Consider the following 21515-nt stretch of genomic DNA (forward strand, 5'->3'; position numbering starts at 1 on the left):
TACCACACACCCCCTGAGGTACCACACACCATGAGGTACCACACACCCCCTGAGGTACCACCACACCCCCTGAGGTACCACACACCACCCCTGAGGTACCACACACCCCCTGAGGTACCACACACCCCTGAGGTACCACACACCCCTGAGGTACCACACACCCCCTGAGGTACCACACACCCCCTGAGGTACCACACACCCCCTACCACACACCCCTGAGGTACCACACACCCCCTGAGGTACCACACACCATGTACCACACCCCCTGAGGTACCACACACCCCCTGAGGTACCACACACCATGTGCCACACACCCCCTGAGGTACCACACACCATGTACCACACCCCCTGAGGTACCACACACCATGTACCACACCCCCTGAGGTACCACACACCATGTACCACACACCCCTGAGGTACCACACACCCCCTGAGGTACCACACACCCCCTGAGGGTACCACACACCCCCTGAGGTACCACACACCACACACCCCCTGAGGTACCCACACCATGTACCACACACCCCTGAGGTACCACACACCATGCCCACACACCCCCTGAGGTACCCCACCATGTACCACACACCCCCTGAGGTACCACACACCATGTACCACACACCCCTGAGGTACCACACACCCCTGAGGTACCACACACCATGTACCACACACCCCCTGAGGTACCACACACCCCCATGTACCACACACCCCTGAGGTACCACACACCCCCTGAGGTACCACACACCTGTACCACACACCCCTGAGGTGTACCACACACCCCCTGAGGTACCACACACCACACCCCTGTACCCACACACCCCTGAGGTACCACACACCCCTGAGGTACACACCACACCCCCTGAGGTACCACACACCATGTACCACACACCCCTGAGGTACCACACACCACACCACACACCCCCAGGTACCACACACCAGGTACCACACACCCCTGAGGTACCACACACCCCCTGAGGTACCACCACACCCCCTGAGGTACCACACACCCCTGAGGTACCACACACCCCTGAGGTACCACACCCCCTGAGGTACCACACACCAGGTACCACACACCCCCAGGTACCACACACCCCCTGAGGTACCACCACCACACACCCTGAGGTACCACACACCCCTGAGGTACCACACACCCCCTGAGGTACCACACACCCCCTGAGGTACCACACACCATGTACCACACCCCCTGAGGTACCACACACCCCTGAGGTACCACACACCCCCTGAGGTACCACACCCCTGAGGTACCACACACCCCCTGAGGTACCACACACCTGAGGTACCACACACCCCCTGAGGTACCACACACCTTGAGGTACCACACACCATGTACCACACACCCCTGAGGTACCACACACCCCTGAGGTACCACACACCCCCTGAGGTACCACACACACCCCTGAGGTCCCACACACCCCCTGAGGTACCACACACCCCTGAGGTACCACACCACCACACACCCCTGAGGTACCACACACCCCTGAGGTACCACACCCCCTGAGGTACCACACACCCCCTGAGGTACCACACACCCCAGGTACCACACACCCCTGAGGTACACACCACACCCCCTGAGGTACCACACACCCCTGAGGTACCACCCCCTGAGGTACCACACACCATGTACCACACACCCCTGAGGTACCACACACCCCCTGATGTACCACACACCACCACACACCCCCTGAGGGTACCACACACCCCTGAGGTACCACACACCCCCCCCTGAGGTACACACACCACCACACACCCTGAGGTACCACACACCCCCTGAGGTACCACACACCCCTGAGGTACCACACACCCCCTGAGGTACCACACACCCCTGAGGTACCACACACACCCCCCCCACTGAGGTACCACACACCTCCTGAGGTACCACACACCCCTGAGGTACCACACACCCCCTGAGGTACCACACACCCCTGAGGTACCACACACCCCCTGAGGTACCACACACCCTGTACCACACACCCCTGAGGTACCACACACCATACCACACCACCCCTGAGGTACCACACACCCCCTGACCACACACCTCCTGTACCACACAGGTACCACACACCATGTACCACACACCCCTGAGGTACCACACACCATGTACCACACACCTCCTGAGGTACCACACCTCCTGAGGTACCACAGGTACCACACACCCCCTGAGGTACCACACACCATGTACCACACACCCCTGAGGTACCACACACCCCTGAGGTACCACACACCATGTACCACACACCCCTGAGGTACCACACACCCCTGAGGTACCACACACCATGTACCACACACCCCCTGAGGTACCACACACCCCTGAGGTACCACACACCCCTGAGGTACCACACACCCCTGAGGTACCACACACCATGTACCACACACCTCCTGATGTACCACACACCCCTGGAGGTACCACACACCATGTACCACACACCTCCTGAGGTACCACACACCCCCTGAGGTACCACACACCCCCTGAGGTACCACACACCATGTACCACACACCCCCTGAGGTACCACACACCCCTGAGGTACCACACACCATGTACCACACACCTCCTGAGGTACCACACACCCCCTGAGGTACCACACACCATGTACCACACACCCCCTGAGGTACCACACACCATGTACCACACACCTCCTGAGGTACCACACACCCCCTGAGGTACCACACACCATGTACCACACACCCCTGAGGTACCACACACCCCTGAGGTACCACACACCCCCTGAGGTACCACACACCCCCTGAGGTACCACACACCCCTGAGGTACCACACACCTCCTGAGGTACCACACACCTCCTGAGGTACACACACCTCCTGAGGTACCACACACCATGTACCACACACCTCCTGAGGTACCACACACCCCCTGAGGTACCACACACCCCCTGAGGTACCACACACCCCTGAGGTACCACACACCCCCTGAGGTACCACACACCCCCTGAGGTACCACACACCATGTACCACACACCAGGTACCACACACCCCTGAGGTACCACACACCCCCTGAGGTACCACACACCATGTACCACACACCCCTGAGGTACCACACACCCCTGAGGTACCACACACCCCTGAGGTACACACACACCCCTGAGGTACCACACACCCCTGAGGTACCACACACCCCCTGAGGTACCACACACCCCCTGAGGTACCACACACCCCCTGAGGTACCACACACCTGAGGTACCACACACCTCCTGAGGTACCACACACCCCCTGAGGTACCATGTACCACACACCCCCTGAGGTACCACACACCCCCTGAGGTACCACACACCCCTGAGGTACCACACACCATGTACCACACCCCCTGAGGTACCACACACCCCTGAGGTACCACACACCCCTGAGGTACCACACACCATGTACACACCCCTGAGGTACCACACACCCCCTGAGGTACCACACACCCCTGATGTACCACACACCCCCTGAGGTACCACACACCTCCTGAGGTACCACACACCTCCTGAGGTACCACACACCCCCTGAGGTACCACACACCATGTACCACACACCCCCTGAGGTACCACACACCCCCTGAGGTACCACACACCATGTACCACACACCTCCTGAGGTACCACACACCCCCTGAGGTACCCACACACCTGAGGTACCACACACCCCTGAGGTACCACACACCATGTACCACACACCTCCTGAGGTACCACACACCCCCTGAGGTACCACACACCCCCTGAGGTACCACACACCATGTACCACCACCCCCTGAGGTACCACACACCCCCTGAGGTACCACACACCCCTGAGGTACCACACACCCCCTGAGGTACCACACACCTGAGGTACCACACACCTCCTGAGGTACCACACACCTCCTGAGGTACCACACACCATGTACCACACACCTCCTGAGGTACCACACACCTCCTGAGGTACCACACACCCCCTGAGGTACCACACACCCCTGAGGTACCACACACCCCTGAGGTACCACACACCCCTGAGGTACCACACACCATGTACCACACACCCCCTGAGGTACCACACACACCCCTGAGGTACACACACCCCCTGAGGTACCACACACCATGTACCACACACCCCTGAGGTACCACACACCATGTACCACACACCCCCTGAGGTACCACACCCTGAGGTACCACACACCCCTGAGGTACCACACACCCCCTGAGGTACCACACACCCCTGAGGTACCACACACCTCCTGAGGTACCACACACCTCCTGAGGTACCACACACCCCCTGAGGTACCACACACCCCCTGAGGTACCACACACCCCCTGAGGTACCACACACCCCCTGAGGTACCACACACCTCCTGAGGTACCACACACCTCCTGAGGTACCACACCCCCTGAGGTACCACACACCATGTACCACACACCCCCTGGGGTACCACACACACCCCTGAGGTACCACACACCCCCTGAGGTACCACACACCCCCTGAGGTACCACACACCCCTGAGGTACCACACACCCCTGAGGTACCACACACACCCCTGAGGTACCACACACCATGTACCACACACCCCCTGAGGTACCACACACCCCCTGAGGTACCACACACCCCCTGAGGTACCACACACCATGTACCACACACCCCCTGAGGTACCACACACCATGTACCACACACCCCCTGAGGTACCACACACCCCCTGAGGTACCACACCCCCTGAGGTACCACCCCACACACCCCTGAGGTACCACACACCCCTGAGGTACCACACACCTCCTGAGGTACCACACACCTCCTGAGGTACCACACACCCCCACACACACCCCCTGAGGTACCACACACCTCCTGAGGTACCACACACCTCCTGAGGTACACACCACACACCCCTGAGGTACCACACCATGTACCACACACCCCTGAGGTACCACACACCCCCTGAGGTACCACACACCCCTGAGGTACCACACACCCCTGAGGTACCACACACCCCTGAGGTACCACACACCCCCTGAGGTACCACACACCCCTGAGGTACCACACACCCCCTGAGGTACCACACACCTCCTGAGGTACCACACACCATGTACCACACACCTCCTGAGGTACCACACACCCCCTGAGGTACCACACACCCCCTGAGGTACCACACACCCCTGAGGTACCACACACCCCTGAGGTACCACACACCATGTACCACACCCCCTGAGGTACCACACACCCCCTGAGGTACCACACACCCCTGAGGTACCACACACCCCTGAGGTACCACACACCATGTACCACACCCCCCTGAGGTACCACACACCCCTGAGGTACCACACACCCCTGAGGTACCACACACCATGTACCACACCCCCTGAGGTACCACACACCCCTGAGGTACCACACACCCCTGAGGTACCACACACCCTGAGGTACCACACACCCCCTGAGGTACCACACACCTCCTGAGGTACCACACACCTCCTGAGGTACCACACACCCCCTGAGGTACCACACACCATGTACCACACACCCCTGAGGTACCACACACCCCCTGAGGTACCACACACCCCCTGAGGTACCACACACCATGTACCACACACCCCCTGAGGTACCACACACCCCTGAGGTACCACACACCCCCTGAGGTACCACACACCCCTGAGGTACCACACACCCCCTGAGGTACCACACACCCCCTGAGGTACCACACACCATGTACCACACACCTCCTGAGGTACCACACACCTCCTGAGATAAAACACACACCATGTACCACACACCTCCTGAGGTACCACACACCTCCTGAGGTACCACACACCATGTACCACACACCTCCTGAGGTACCACACACCTCCTGAGGTACCACACCATGTACCACACACCTCCTGAGGTACCACACACCTCCTGAGGTACCACACACCATGTACCACACACCTCCTGAGGTACCACACACCCCCTGAGATGCCAACACACACCATGTACCACACACCCCCTGAGGTACCACACACCATGTACCACACACACACCTCCTGAGGTACCACACACCTCCTGAGGTACCACACACCATGTACCACACACCTCCTGAGGTACCACACACCTCCTGAGGTACCACACACCTCTGTACCACACACCCCCTGAGGTACCACACACCCCCTGAGGTACCCACACACCCCTGAGGTACCACACACCCCTGAGGTACCACACACCATGTACCACACACCCCCTGAGGTACCACACACCCCTGAGGTACCCACACCTCCTGAGGTACCACACACCTCCTGAGGTACCACACACCCCCTGAGGTACCACACACCCCTGAGGTACCACACACCATGTACCACACACCCCCTGAGGTACCACACACCATGTACCACACACCCCTGAGGTACCACACACCATGTACCACACACCCCTGAGGTACCACACACACCTCCTGAGGTACCACACACCTGAGAGGTAAAACCACACACCATGTACCCCACACCTCCTGAGGTACCACACACCTCCTGAGGTACCACACACCCCCTGAGGTACCACCACACACCCCCTGAGGTACCACACACCACCCACCCCCTGAGGTACCACACACCCCCTGAGGTACCACACCCCCTGAGGTACCACACACCATGTACCACACACCCCTGAGGTAACACACACCATGTACCACACACCCCTGAGGTACACACACCTCCTGAGGTACCACACACCTCCTGAGGTACCACACACCATGTACCACACACCTCCTGAGGTACCACACACCATGTACAACACACACCTCCTGAGGTACCACACACCTCCTGAGGTACCACACACCATGTACCACACCCCCTGAGGTACCACACACCCCTGAGGTACCACACACCATGTACCACACCCCCTGAGGTACCACACACCATGTACCACACACCCCCTGAGCACACCCACACCTCCTGAGGTACCACACACCACCACCACACACCCCTGAGGTACCACACACCTCCTGAGGTACCACACACCATGTACCACACACCCCCTGAGGTACCACACACCCCCTGAGGTACCACACACCCCTGAGGTACCACACACCTCCTGAGGTACCACACACCCTGTACCACACACCCCCTGAGGTACCACACACCCCCTGAGGTACCACACACCATGTACCACACACCCCTGAGGTACCACACACCCCTGAGGTACCACACACCCCTGAGGTACCACACACCTCCTGAGGTACCACACACCTCCTGAGGTACCACACACCATGTACCACACACCTCCTGAGGTACCACACACCTCCTGAGGTACCACACACCATGTACCACACACCTCCTGAGGTACCACACACCCCTGAGGTACCACACACCCTGAGGTACCCACACACCCCTGAGGTACCACACACCCCCTGAGGTACCACACCCCCTGAGGTACCACACACCATGTACCCACACACCCCCTGAGGTACCACACACCCCCTGAGGTACCACACACCCCCTGAGGTACCACACACCCCCTGAGGTACCACACACCATGTACCACACACACCCCTGAGGTACCACACACCCCCTGAGGTACCACACACCATGAGGTACCACACACCCCTGAGGTACCACACACCCCTGAGGTACCACACACCCCCTGAGGTACCACACACCCCTGAGGTACACACACCCCTGAGGTACCACACACCCCCTGAGGTACCACACACCATGTACCACACACCTCCTGAGGTACCACACACCTCCTGAGATAAAACACACACCATGTACCACACACCTCCTGAGGTACCACACACCTCCTGAGGTACCACACACACCATGTACCACACACCTCCTGAGGTACCACACACCTCCTGAGGTACCACACACCATGTACCACACACCTCCTGAGGTACCACACACCTCCTGAGGTACCACACACCTCCTGAGGTACCACACACCTCCTGAGGTACCACACACCATGTACCACACACCTCCTGAGGTACCACACACCCCCTGAGGTACCACACACATCATGTACCACACACACCCCCTGAGGTACCACACACCATGTACCACACACCTCCTGAGGTACCACACACCTCCTGAGGTACCACACACCATGTACCACACACCTCCTGAGGTACCACACACCTCCTGAGGTACCACACACCATACACCACACACCTCCTGAGGTACCACACACCCCCTGAGGTACCACACACCCCTGAGGTACCACACCCCTGAGGTACCACACACCATGTACCACACACCTCCTGAGGTACCACACACCTCCTGAGGTACCCACACACCTCCTGAGGTACCACACACCCCTGAGGTACCACACCCCCTGAGGTACCACACACCATGTACCACACACCCCTGAGGTACCACACACCATGTACCACACACCCCCTGAGGTAACACACACCATGTACCACACCCTGAGGTACACACACCTCCTGAGGTACCACACACCATGTACCACACACCTCCTGAGGTACCACACACCCCCTGAGATAACACACACATCATGTACCACACACCCCCTGAGGTACCACACACCATGTACCACACACACACCTCCTGAGGTACCACACACCTCCTGAGGTACCACACACCATGTACCACACACACCTCCTGAGGTACCACACACCTCCTGAGGTACCACACACCATACACCACACACCCCTGAGGTACCACACACCCCTGAGGTACCACACACCCCCTGAGGTACCACACACCCCCTGAGGTACCACACACCATGTACACACCCCTGAGGTACCCCACACCTCCTGAGGTACCCCACACCTCCTGAGGTACCACACACCCCTGAGGTACCACACACCCCTGAGGTACCACACCCCCTGAGGTACCACACACCATGTACCACACACCCCTGAGGTACCACACACCATGTACCACACACCCCCTGAGGTACCACACACCTCCTGAGGTACCACACACCTCCTGAGATAAACACACACCATGTACCACACACCCCTGAGGTACCACACACCTCCTGAGGTACACACACCCCCTGAGGTACCACACACCCCTGAGGTACCACACACCATGTACCACACCCCCTGAGGTACCACACACCCCCTGAGGTACCACACCCCTGAGGTACCACACACCATGTACCACACACCCCCTGAGGTACCACACACCATGTACCACACACCCCTGAGGTACACACACCTCCTGAGGTACCACACACCTCCTGAGATAAAACACACACCATGTACCACACACCTCCTGAGGTACCACACACCATGTACAACACACACCTCCTGAGGTACCACACACCTCCTGAGGTACCACACACCATGTACCACACACCCCCTGAGGTACCACACACCATGTACCACACACCCCCTGAGGTACCACACACCTCCTGAGGTACCACACACCATACACCACACACCTTCTGAGGTACCACACACCTCCTGAGGTACCACACACCATGTACCACACACCCCCTGAGGTACCACACACCCCCTGAGGTACCACACACCTCCTGAGGTACCACACACCATGTACCACACACCCCCTGAGGTACACACACCCCCTGAGGTACCACACACCATGTACCACACACCCCTGAGGTACCACACACCCCCTGAGGTACCACACACCCCCTGAGGTACCACACACCTCCTGAGGTACCACACACCTCCTGAGGTACCACACACCATGTACCACACACCTCCTGAGGTACCACACACCTCCTGAGGTACCACACACCATGTACACACACACCTCCTGAGGTACCACACACCTCCACCACACACCTTCTGAGGTACCACACACCTCCTGAGGTACCACACACCATGTACCACACACCTCCTGAGGTACCACACACCTCCTGAGGTAACACACACACTCTCTGTGTGTGTGTGTGTGTCATGCACCCTAAACCCAGTCCCCCCCTCACACTGTCTCTGTGTGTGTGTGTGTGTCATGCACCCTAAACCCAGTCTCCCCCTCACACTGTCTCTGTGTGTGTGTGTGTGTGTGTGTGTGTGTGTGTGTGTGTGTGTGTGTGTGTGTGTGTGTGTGTGTGTGTCATGCACCCTAACCCAGTCCCCCTCACACTGTCTCTGTGTGTGTGTGTCATGCACCCTAAACCCAGTCCCCCTCACACTGTCTCTGTGTGTGTGTGTGTGTGTCATGCACCCTAACCCAGTCCCCCTCACACTGTCTCTGTGTGTGTGTGTGTGTGTGTGTCATGCACCCTAAACCCAGTCCCCCTCACACTGTCTCTGTGTGTGTGTGTGTGTGTCATGCACCCTAACCCAGTCCCCTCCTCACACTGTCTCTCTGTGTGTGTGTGTGTGTGTGTCATGCACCCTAACCCAGTCCCCCTCACACTGTCTCTGTGTGTGTGTGTGTGTCATGCACCCTAACCCAGTCCCCCCTCACACTGTCTCTGTGTGTGTGTGTGTCATGCACCCTAAACCCAGTCCCCTCCTCACACTGTCTCTGTGTGTGTGTGTGTGTGTGTGTCATGCACCCTAACCCAGTCCCCCTCACACTGTCTCTGTGTGTGTGTGTGTGTGTGTGTGTGTGTGTCATGCACCCTAACCCAGTCCCCCTCACACTGTCTCTCTGTGTGTGTGTGTGTGTGTCATGCACCCTAACCCAGTCCCCTCCTCACACTGTCTCTCTGTGTGTGTGTGTGTGTGTGTGTGTGTCATGCACCCTAACCCAGTCCCCTCCTCACACTGTCTCTGTGTGTGTGTGTGTGTGTCATGCACCCTAACCCAGTCCCCCTCACACTGTCTCTCTGTGTGTGTGTGTGTGTGTGTGTGTCATGCACCCTAACCCAGTCCCCTCCTCACACTGTCTCTGTGTGTGTGTGTGTGTCATGCACCCTAACCCAGTCCCCTCCTCACACTGTCTCTCTGTGTGTGTGTATGTGTCATGCACCCTAACCCAGTCCCCCCCTCTCCCAGCGGTCAGGGGACTTCTCCCAGTACCAGCTAGCAGGACTGCTGCAGAGGAACAAGCTGAACGTGCGTCTGGAGGGGGTGGAGAGAGAGATGTCCAACCGTAGTGCTGGGAACGCCCCGGGGGTGGAGCTATACAACCAGGGGGAGGGGCACAGTGTGGAGACACGACGCCTCCTCTCAGAAGACTCCACCCACTACATCCTCATCAAAGGTTAGAGGTCGAAGTGGGTCAGCGATCAAATTGAGCGATTCTCCACATTAGACCTGTTCAAACTCATCCCCTCGTGTCTGTCTGTCTGTGTCCGTCCCTCCCTCCCTCCCTCAGGTCCGAAGAAGACCGACAACAGTGAGAGGGTGCCAGACATCCAGCCTGCGGCCTCTCCCTGGTTGGGTGGTCCCCTGTCAGGGAGGGTTAGGACGGGGGGAGGGGAGAGACCTGAGCCCCTTTGGAAACCCATCTCAGAGGAGGAGAGCCTGGAGGAGGGACCCTCATCATCGTCTACACATCCCCAGGACCCGAACCCGAGCCTGGGGGATACAGCACCCATCTCCCCCCGGACACTGAAGGCCATCCAGGCTGCCATGGATAGCAGCTTCTCAGACGAGGAGGAGGAGGAGGGGGGTGGCAGTGTGTCTCCTCGTACCCTCCTGGCCATTCAGCGAGCCACGGGAGAAGAGTTGGACGTAGGCCCGTCCCCATACGCCACCATGATTGGCAGTTCTCCTGTTAAGCCCCACCCTCCCAGTCCCCAGCGTCCTGCGAACCGATTGTTCGTTATCAGCAGCTCAGAGGAGGAGACTGAAGGGAAGGATACGCCCCTGTGGACAACTCTGACCAAAGAGGACATGCTTGGGGTGGAGAAGGGGGATGAGCAACAGTCGCCTCTCCCCCTTCGCCTCCCCATTCCTCCTGCGGACAGGGTGCTCCTCAGCATGGAGGAGGAAACCGTCACCAGGAGGAGCAGGAGGAGGAGATTCTGAGGAGGAACAGAGCTTTCCACTCTGCAGTGGGTCAGGGGGACAGTTTGGGTCAGGCTCTCTGTGTTATTCCCCCATCAGGCCTTGGTCTAAACAGAGAGGAGGAGACTGGGAGGAGCAGCCTAGTGACTGGGCCTTTACCTTCATCGCAGGAGGAGAGGAATGGACAGAACACCGGGGAGGAGAGGAATGGACAGAACACCGGGGAGGAGAGGAATGGACAGAACACCGGGGAGGAGAGGAATGGACAGAACACCGGGGAGGAGAGGAATGGACAGAACACCGGGGAGGAGAGGAATGGACAGAACACCGGGAGGAGAGGAATGGACAGAACACCGGGGAGGAGAGGAATGGACAGAGCTTTGTTGATGGGAGGAGAGGAATGGACAGAACAGAGGGGGGAGAGGAATGGACAGAACACCGGGGAGGAGGAATGGACAGATTGAGAAGATGGAGGACGGCAAGGAGCACAGTGAGGAGGACAGTGATTCAGAGAGCTTCGTTGATGTGTCTGAGGGGGGAGGAGCTAAAGGAGGAGGAGACAGATGATTCGCTGATAGAGGTTGGGGGCGGTACTCCAGCTAAGGCACAGGAAGACGTGGAAAAGAAGGAGGGGAGGAGGAGGAGGCTTTAAGTAGCAGAGCTATCCCTTTGGAAGAGAGGGAGGAGGACGAGGATGCCCCAGCCTCCCACAGAGCCCAGCCCAGATCCTCCTGCCCCAGGTGCTGTTCCTCTACCCAACGAGTGGGAAGACATCAACGTGGTAAGATAAGTACTGCTTACATGTAATGGTGAAAAGACAGAGCATGGGGATGGAGATGACCAGGAAATAGACAGGAAAATGTCTGTTTCTCTGTGTGTGGTTGAGATGTGTTGTTGGAGCTTTTTGTACAGTAGAGATTTGAGGATGCTGTACCTGTGTTGTCCTGTAGGGGGAGCTGTTTGTACAGTAGAGATTTGAGGATGCTGTACCTGTGTTGTCCTGTAGGGGGAGCTGTTTGTACAGTAGAGATTTGAGGATGTAGTACCTGTGTTGTCCTGTAGGGGGAGCTGTTTGTACAGTAGAGATTTGAGGATGTTGTACCTGTGTTGTCCTGCAGGAGGAGCTGTTTGTACAGTAGAGATTTGAGGATGTAGTACCTGTGTTGTCCTGTAGTAGGAGCTGTTTGTACAGTAGAGATTTGAGGATGTAGTACCTGTGTTGTCCTGTAGGAGGAGCTGTTTGTACAGTAGAGATTTGAGGATGCTGTACCTGTTGTCCTGTAGGAGGAGCTGTTTGTACAGTAGAGATTTGAGGATGCAGTACCTGTGTTGTCCTGTAGGAGGAGCTGTTACTGTGTACAGTAGTGGAACTAGGTTGATGCAGTACCTGTATTGTCCTGTAGGGGGAGGTGTTACTGTGTACAGTAGTGGAACTGGGCTGATGCAGTACCTGTATTGTCCACCAGGATGAGCTGGTGGCGCTAGAGAGCAGTCTTGGAGAGCAGCAGTCCAGGCTGAGGGAACAGAAGCAGCAACAGGAACGCATCGCTGCCACGGTTACCGGACAGATGTGTCTGGAGAGCCAGGTAGGGGAGACTGTCAACACACATTTAGTCAGTCTGATAAAGGAGACAGTCAACACACATTTAGTCAGTCTGATAAAGGAGAGTCAACACACACATTTAGTCAGTCTGATAAAGGAGGCAGTCAACACACATTTAGTCAGTCTGATAAAGGAGGCAGTCAACTCACACATTTAGTCAGTCTGATAAAGGAGCAGTCAACTCACACATTTAGTCAGTCTGGTAAAGGAGAGTCAACACACACATTTAGTCAGTCTGGTAAAGGAGACAGTCAACACGGTTCCTCGGACTCTTCCCCTGCCCTTGACTCTTCCCCTGCCCCGGACTCTTCCCCTGCCCCGGACTCTTCCCCTGCCCCGGACTCTTCCCCTGCCCCGGACTCTTCCCTGCCCCGGACTCTTCCCTTGCCCCTGACTCTTCCCTGCCCCTGACTCTTCCCCTGCCCCTGACTCTTCCCCTGCCCCTGACACTTTTCCCCTGTCCCTGACTCTTCCCCTGCCCCTGACTCTTCCCCTGCCCCTGACCCTTCCCCGGACTCTTCCCTTGCCCCTGACTCTTCCCAGACCCTTCCCTGGACTCTTCCCCTCCCCCTGACTCTTCCCCTGCCCCTGACCCTTCCACGGACTCTCCCCCTGCCCCTGACTCTTCCCCGGACTCTTCCCTGGACTCTTCCCCTCCCCCTGACTCTGCCCCCCTTGACTCTTCCCCTGCCCCTGACTCTTCCCCCCTGGACTCTTCCCCTGCCCCTGACTCTTCCCCTGCCCCAGATTCTTCCCCTGCTCCTGACTTTTCCATGGACTCTGCCCCTGACTCTTCCCCTGCCCCTGACTCTTCCCCTGGCCCTGACTCTTCCCTGGCTGGCCCTTACGCTTCCCCTGCCCCTGACTCTTCCCCTGCCCCTGACTCTTCCCTGGACTCTTCCCCTGCCCCGGACTCTTCCCCTGCCCCTGATTCTTCCCCTGACTCTTCCCCGGACTCTTCCCCTGCCCCTGACTCTTCCCCTGACTCTTCCCCGGACTCTGCCCCTGCCCCTGACTCTTCCCCGGACTCTTCCCCTGACTCTTCCCCCCCTGACTCTTCCCCGGACTCTTCCCCTGCCCCCTGACCCTTCCCCTGACGCTTCCCCTGACCTAGACCCTGCCCTGACTCTTCCTCTGACCCAGACCCTTCCCCTGACTCTTCCTCTGACCCAGACCCTGCTCTGACTCTTCCGCTGACCCAGACCCTTCCCCTGACTCAGACCCTTCCCCTGACTCTTCCTCTGACCCTGACTCTTCCCCTGACTCCACGGTCACCTCCACGCCACGGTCACCGCCTAAGCACCTTTTTTATCCAGAAAAAACCCTGGGTCTATTTCAGTGCTTAGAATGGTCCATATTCTACTGCTGAGTTTATATCTGTTTATAGCAGGGCATTGTTGAATACATGTTTCTGATTGGCTTGAAAGGGCATTATTTCCATGTGACGGTAGAATTCAGTGGCTACAGTTCATTCTTACATGCTCTATGTTTTGAGCTGCTTTTGAAAGCAAAAGTCAAATTGAAAACATTTATTGGCGTTGTTGAATTAGATTTTCATAATAGCAAGCTATAGGACTGATAGTTTGGTTAGCTAAACAAGCTAGGACTGATAGTTTAGTTAGCTAAACAAGCTATAGGACTGATAGTTTGGTTAGCTAAACAAGCTAGGACTGATAGTTTGGTTAGCTAAACAAGCTAGGACTGATAGTTTGGTTAGCTAAACAAGCTAGGACTGATAGTTTGGTTAGCTAAACAAGCTAGGACTGATAGTTTGGTTAGCTAAACAAGCTAGGACTGATAGTTTGGTTAGCTAAACAAGCTAGGACTGATAGTTTGGTTAGCTAAACAAGCTAGGACTGATAGTTTGGTTAGCTAAACTAGCTAGGACTGATAGTTTGGTTAGCTAAACAAGCTAGGACTGATAGTTTGGTTAGCTAAACAAGCTAGGACTGATAGTTTGGTTAGCTAAACAAGCTAGGACTGATAGTTTGGTTAGCTAAACAAGCTAGGACTGATAGTTTGGTTAGCTAAACAAGCTAGGACTGATAGTTTGGTTAGCTAAACTAGCTAGGACTGACAGTTTGGGTTAGCTAAACTAGCTAGGACTGACAGTTTGGTTAGATAAACTAGCTAGGACTGACAGTTTGGTTAGCCAAACTAGCTAGGACTGATAGTTTGGTTAGCCAAACTAGCTAGGACTGACAGTTTGGTTAGCCAAACTAGCTAGGACTGACAGTTTGGTTAGCCAAACAAGCAAGGACTGATAGTTTGTTTGGTTAGCCAAACAAGCAAGGACTGATAGTTTGTTTGGTTAGCCAAACAAGCTAGGACTGATAGTTTGTTTGGTTAGCCAAACAAGCTAGGACTGATAGTTTGTTTGGTTAGCCAAACAAGCTAGGACTGATAGTTTGTTTGGTTAGCCAAACAAGCTAGGACTGATAGTTTGTTTGGTTAGCCAAACAAGCTAGGACTGATAGTTTGTTTGGTTAGCCAAACAAGCTAGACTGATAGTTTGTTTGGTTAGCCAAACAAGCTAGGACTGATAGTTTGTTTGGTTAGCCAAACAAGCTAGGACTGATTGTTTGTTTGGTTAGCCAAACAAGCTAGGACTGATAGTTTGTTTGGTTAGCCAAACAAGCTAGGACTGATAGTTTGTTTGGTTAGCCAAACAAGCTTGGACTGATAGTTTGGTTAGCTAAACAAGCTTGGACTGATAGTTTGGTTAGCTAAACTAGCTAGGACTGACAGTTTGGGTTAGCTAAACTAGCTAGGACTGACAGTTTGGTTAGATAAACTAGCTAGGACTGACAGTTTGGTTAGCTAAACTAGCTAGGACTGATAGTTTGGTTAGCCAAACTAGCTAGACTGACAGTTTGGTTAGCCAAACTAGCTAGGACTGACAGTTTGGTTAGCCAAACAAGCAAGGACTGATAGTTTGTTTGGTTAGCCAAACAAGCAACTAGTTTGTTTGGTTAGCCAAACAAGCTCTGATAGTTTTTGTTTGGTTAAATAACAACAGGACTGATAGTTTGTTTGGTTAGCCAAACAAGCTAGGACTGATAGTTTGTTTGGTTAGCTAAACCGGACTGAGAGTTTGTTTGGTTAGCCAAACAAGCTAGACTGATAGTTTGTTTGGTTAGCCAAACAAGCTAGACTCAGTTTGTTTGGTTAGCCAAACAAGCTGGGTAGTTTGTTTGGTTAGCCAAACAAGCTAGACTGATAGTTTGTTTGGTTAGCCAAACAAGCTAGGACTGATAGTTTGTTTGGTTAGCTAAACAAGCTAGGACTGATAGTTTGTTTGGTTAGCCAAACAAGCTAGGACTGATAGTTTGTTTGGTTAGCCAAACAAGCTAGGACTGATAGTTTGGTTAGCTAAACTAGCTAGGACTGATAGTTTGGTTAGCTAAACTATTACCACAGCAACTACTGTAGCTATCTAGTAAACATGCTAACGACTTCAGTGAATGTTGAACACATTTAACACACACAGCTGCAAATGTGTTAAATTATAGCCATGTTATAAAAAGATTAATAATCAACTCTGGGCTCTGTGTTTTCTGGTAAATAACACAACTCTATTTTAGAAAGCCCCCGGTCGTCATCCCCTTACCGGGTCTCATGTTCCGTGTGTCTTGACAGGAGCCTGAGGTTGTTTGGCGTACCCTTCCTGGTGGCTCCCTGAGGCCAGAACCAGTGTGCAGCCCTGGACCGGACCGACCAGACCCACGGGACAACCACCGATGACAGGGTATGGCTGTTCGGAGGAAGACACGTCTACAAGAACTTCTTCAGCCAGAACAAATACCTAGAATACTACCAGTACGTAGATCTACAGAACCAACTGGGTACGTAGACCTACAGAACCAACCACGTAGACCTACAGAACCAACTGGGTACGTAGACCTACAGAACCAACTGGGTACGTAGATCTACAGAACCAACTGGGTACGTAGACCTACAGAACCAACTGGGTCAGTAGAACCCTAGCAGTACGTAGACCTACAGAACCAACTGGGTACGTAGACCTACAGAACCAACTGGGTACGTAGACCTACAGAACCAACTGGGTCAGTAGAACCCTAGCAGTACGTAGACCTACAGAACCAACCACGTAGAACCCTAGCAGTACGTAGACCTACAGAACCAACTGGGTACGTAGAACCCTAGCAGTACGTAGACCTACAGAACCAACTAGGTACGTAGAACCCTAGCAGTACGTAGACCTACAGAACCAACTGGTTAGAACACTACCTACCCCCCACCCAAACCACTAGACGCCAACCCCCCCCACCCAAACCACTAGACGCCAACCCCCCACCCAAACCACTAGACCCCCACCCAACCCCCCACCCCCCCACCCAAACCACTAGACACCAACCCCCACCCAAACCACTAGACACCAAGCCCCCACCCAAACCACTAGACGCCAACCCCCCACCCAAACCACTAGACGCCAACCCCCCCAAACCACTAGACACCAACCCCCCACCCAAACCACTAAACACCAACCCCCCCCACCCAAACCACTAAACACCAATCCCCCCAAACCACTAGACACCAACCCCCCCCACTCAAACCACTAGAGACCAACCCCACCCAAACCACTAGACGCCAACCCCCACCCACCCAAACCACTAGACGCCAACCCCCCACCCACCCAAACCACAAGACACCAACCACCCCCCACCCACCCAAACCACTAGACACCAACCACCCCCCACCCACACCACTAGACTACTCTCTCTAACCCTAACCCTCCCCAGGCGTGGACCGTACCAAGCTGATTAACCTGGCCTACCTGCTGGGTAGTGACTATACGGAGGGAGTCCCGGGGTGGGCTATGTGACGGGCATGGAGATACTCAACGAGTTCCCTGGACCTGGCACGGAACCAGTCAGCATGTTCAGGTCAGGACCGGGGGTGACTGGGGGGTGGTGTCTGGTGGGGGTTGGTGTCTGGTGGTCTGGTGGGGGTTGGTGTCTGGTGGTCTGGTGGGGGGTTGGTGTCTAGTGGTCTGGTGGTGGGGGGGGTTGGTGTCTGGTGGTGGGGGGTTGGTGTCTGGTGGTCTGGTGGGGGGGTTGGTGTCTGGTGGGGGGTTGGTGTCTGGTGGTCTGGTGGTGGTGGGGGGTTGGTGTCTAGTGGTCTGGTGGTGGGGGGTTGGTGTCTAGTGGTCTGGTGGTGGTGGGGGTTGGTGTCTAGTGGTCTGGTGGTGGGGGGTTGGTGTCTAGTGGTCTGGGTGGGGTGGTTGGTGTCTAGTGGTCTGGGTGGGGGGGGGTTGGTGTCTGGTGGTCTGGTGGTGGTGGGGGTTGGTGTCTGGTGGTCTGGTGGTGGGGGGTTGGTGGCTAGTGGTCTGGTGGTGGTGGGGGGTTGGTGTCTAGTGGTCTGGTGGTGGGGGGTTGGTGTCTAGTGGTCTGGGTGGGGTGGTTGGTGTCTAGTGGTCTGGTGGGGGGTTGGTGTCTGGTGGTCTGGTGGGGGGGTTGGTGTCTAGTGTTCTGGGTGGGTTCAGGGTATTGTGTGGTGATGAATAGTGAATGAGTGGTCCTGTGTGACTCAGTTGGCCAGTGTGACTTTAGCTATGGTTGTGGGTTCAATTCCCTCAGAGATCACAGAGACACAGCTGTTTTGCTTGACTCGGTCTGTCTGTGCTTTCTGTCTCCGTTTACCCTTCCAGTGAGTGGTGGTCCTTGGCCCAGCAGCAGCAACGTCTGACCTCTGACCCCCGTGACTCCAAGGTCAAGAGGAAACTGAGAGGGCTTCAGCTGCGGCCGGGCTTCCCCAACCCTGCCGTGGCAACTGCCTACCTGCAGCCCAGCGTCGACCTATCAGAAAGCTCCTTTAGCTGGGGCCGCCCACACCTCGACCTCCTCAAGGAATATCCTCTAGGAGAGTGTGTGTGTTTGTGTGTGTTTGTGTGTGTGTGTGTGTGTGTGTGTGTCTCTGTGTGTCTCTGTGTGTATCAGTGTGTGTGTGTGTGTCTCTGTGTGTGTGTGTGTGTCTCTGTGTGTGTGTGTGTGTCTCTGTGTGTGTGTGTGTGTGTGTGTGTGTTGGGGGGGGATGTTCTGTGTCGTCTTTGGGACCAGTTTTCCTCAACCCTCAGCCTACGTTCTGTGAGAGTCGTTTTGGTTGGAACAGCAGGAAGACAGAAGAGACTCTACATCCTGTTATCAAACAGCTCAACACACAACAGGTATTAGTCTGGATCAACAGGTATTAGTCTGGATCAATAAGTATTAGTCTGGATCAACAGGTATTAGGTATTAGTCTGGATCAATAGGTATTAGTCTGGATCAATAGGTATTAGTCTGGATCAATAGGTATTAGTCTGGATCAACAGGTCTGGATCAATAGGTATTAGTCTGGATCAATGGGTATTAGTCTGGATCAATAGGTATTAGTCTGGATCAATAGGCATTAGTCTGGATCAACAGGTATTAGTCTGGATCAACAGGTATTAGTCTGGATCAATAGGTATTAGTCTGGATCAATAGGTATTAGTCTGGATCAATAGGTATTAGTCTGGATCAATAGGCATTAGTCTGGATCAATAGGTATTAGTCTGGATCAATAGGCATTAGTCTGGATCAATAGGTATTAGTCTGGATCAATAGGTATAGGTCTGGATCAATAGGCATTAGTCCTGATCAATAGGTATTAGTCTGGATCAATGGTTGGTAGTAATTATTGCAAGTAGAGATTGAGAATGACTTGGGTATAATAGTGAATTTATTGTGAATTTGTCTCAATTAGCCTCTGATCTGTCCTGAATACCTCCTCCACCCTTCTCTCCTCCTCCTTCCCAATTTCCTGATCTGTCCTGAATACCTCCTTCTCTCCCCTCCTCCCTCCCCTCTCTCCTCCTTCCTCTTCCCTCTCCCTCCCCCTCTCTCCTCCTTCCTCTTCCCTCTCCCCCCTCCTTCTCTTCCCTCCTCCTCTCCCCCTCCGTCCTTCTCTCCCCTCCGTGCTTCTCTCCCCCCTTCTCTCCCCTCCTCTCCCCTCCTCTCCCCCCCTCCCTCCTCCTCTCGCCTCCTCCCTCCCTGTAGACCCAGCTGCGTATCGACTCGTTCTTCCGTCTGGAGCAGCAGGAGAGACAGGCCATCAAGAGCCAGCGCCTCCGCCGGGCTGTCACCTGTATAAAGAGGAAAGAGAGGGAGGACGGAGGGAGGGAGGAGAGGGAGGACGGAGGGAGGGAAGAGAGGGAGGACGGAGGGAGGGAAGAGAGGGAGGACGGAGGGAGGGAAGAGGAAGAAGAGGGGACTGGCTCTCCGTCCAAGGCTAAAAGAGGGAAGGGGTCAGAGCCAAAGCAGAGGAAGGGAGAGGTGGAGGGGACAGGGGGGTTCCTGGGGGCAGAGGTCAGTAAGCCTGCTCAAGAGGATGTGGGAAGAGCCAACCATGATGTGGGAGTGGCCAGCCAAGAAAGAGAGAAAGTAGGAGTGTTTAGTCAGAATATGGGAGGGGCCAACCTGGCTGTGGGAGGAGCCAGCCAGCAGAGGAAAGAAGTGCTTCCTCCTCCTAATAATGGAGTATCTCAACCTAAACTCCTCCCTAATAGGACGGAGCAGAATGACAGCAGCAGTTCCGGGGACGACAGCGACGGTGACAGCGGGGTCGCCATGGTAACGGCCCAGTCAGTGTTTAGGGGCCAACCGAGGGAAGGGAGGGGGAAAGAGAGGTGGGAGGGGGAAAGAGAGGTGGGAGGAGAGGCAGAGGAAGGAAGACACTGTGAGAACTATCAACTTTAAACTCTCGATCGTCTCTTGTTGATGATGTCATCAGAGGGATATATGTGACCAATAAACAGGCGCTGAAACCACTGATGCGTTTTCTGAATGATGTTTAGAATGATGAGGGATGATGTTTGATCATTTCAATGAGGCGTCTCTGGCTGTTGGTTGGTGTATTTTCTATGTTTGTGATGAATATTTGGAATAATGAGGCGTCTCTGGCCGTTTGTTGGTGTATTTTCTATGTTTGTGATGAATATTTGGAATAATGAGGCGTCTCTGGCCGTTTGTTGGTGTATTTTCTATGTTTGTGATGAATATTTGGAATAATGAGGCGTCTGGCCGTTTGTTGGTGTATTTT

General features: G+C 55.1%; 1 pseudogene; it reads left to right on the plus strand.

The window, feature by feature from the left end:
- The window catches only part of LOC112240776, a 28146-nt pseudogene extending 7058 nt beyond the window's left edge, over positions 1 to 21088 (plus strand).
- The last annotated feature ends 427 nt before the right edge of the window (positions 21089 to 21515 follow it).

Source organism: Oncorhynchus tshawytscha, unplaced genomic scaffold (genome assembly GCF_018296145.1).
Source record: "Oncorhynchus tshawytscha isolate Ot180627B unplaced genomic scaffold, Otsh_v2.0 Un_contig_11507_pilon_pilon, whole genome shotgun sequence".
Lineage (NCBI taxonomy): Eukaryota > Metazoa > Chordata > Actinopteri > Salmoniformes > Salmonidae > Oncorhynchus > Oncorhynchus tshawytscha.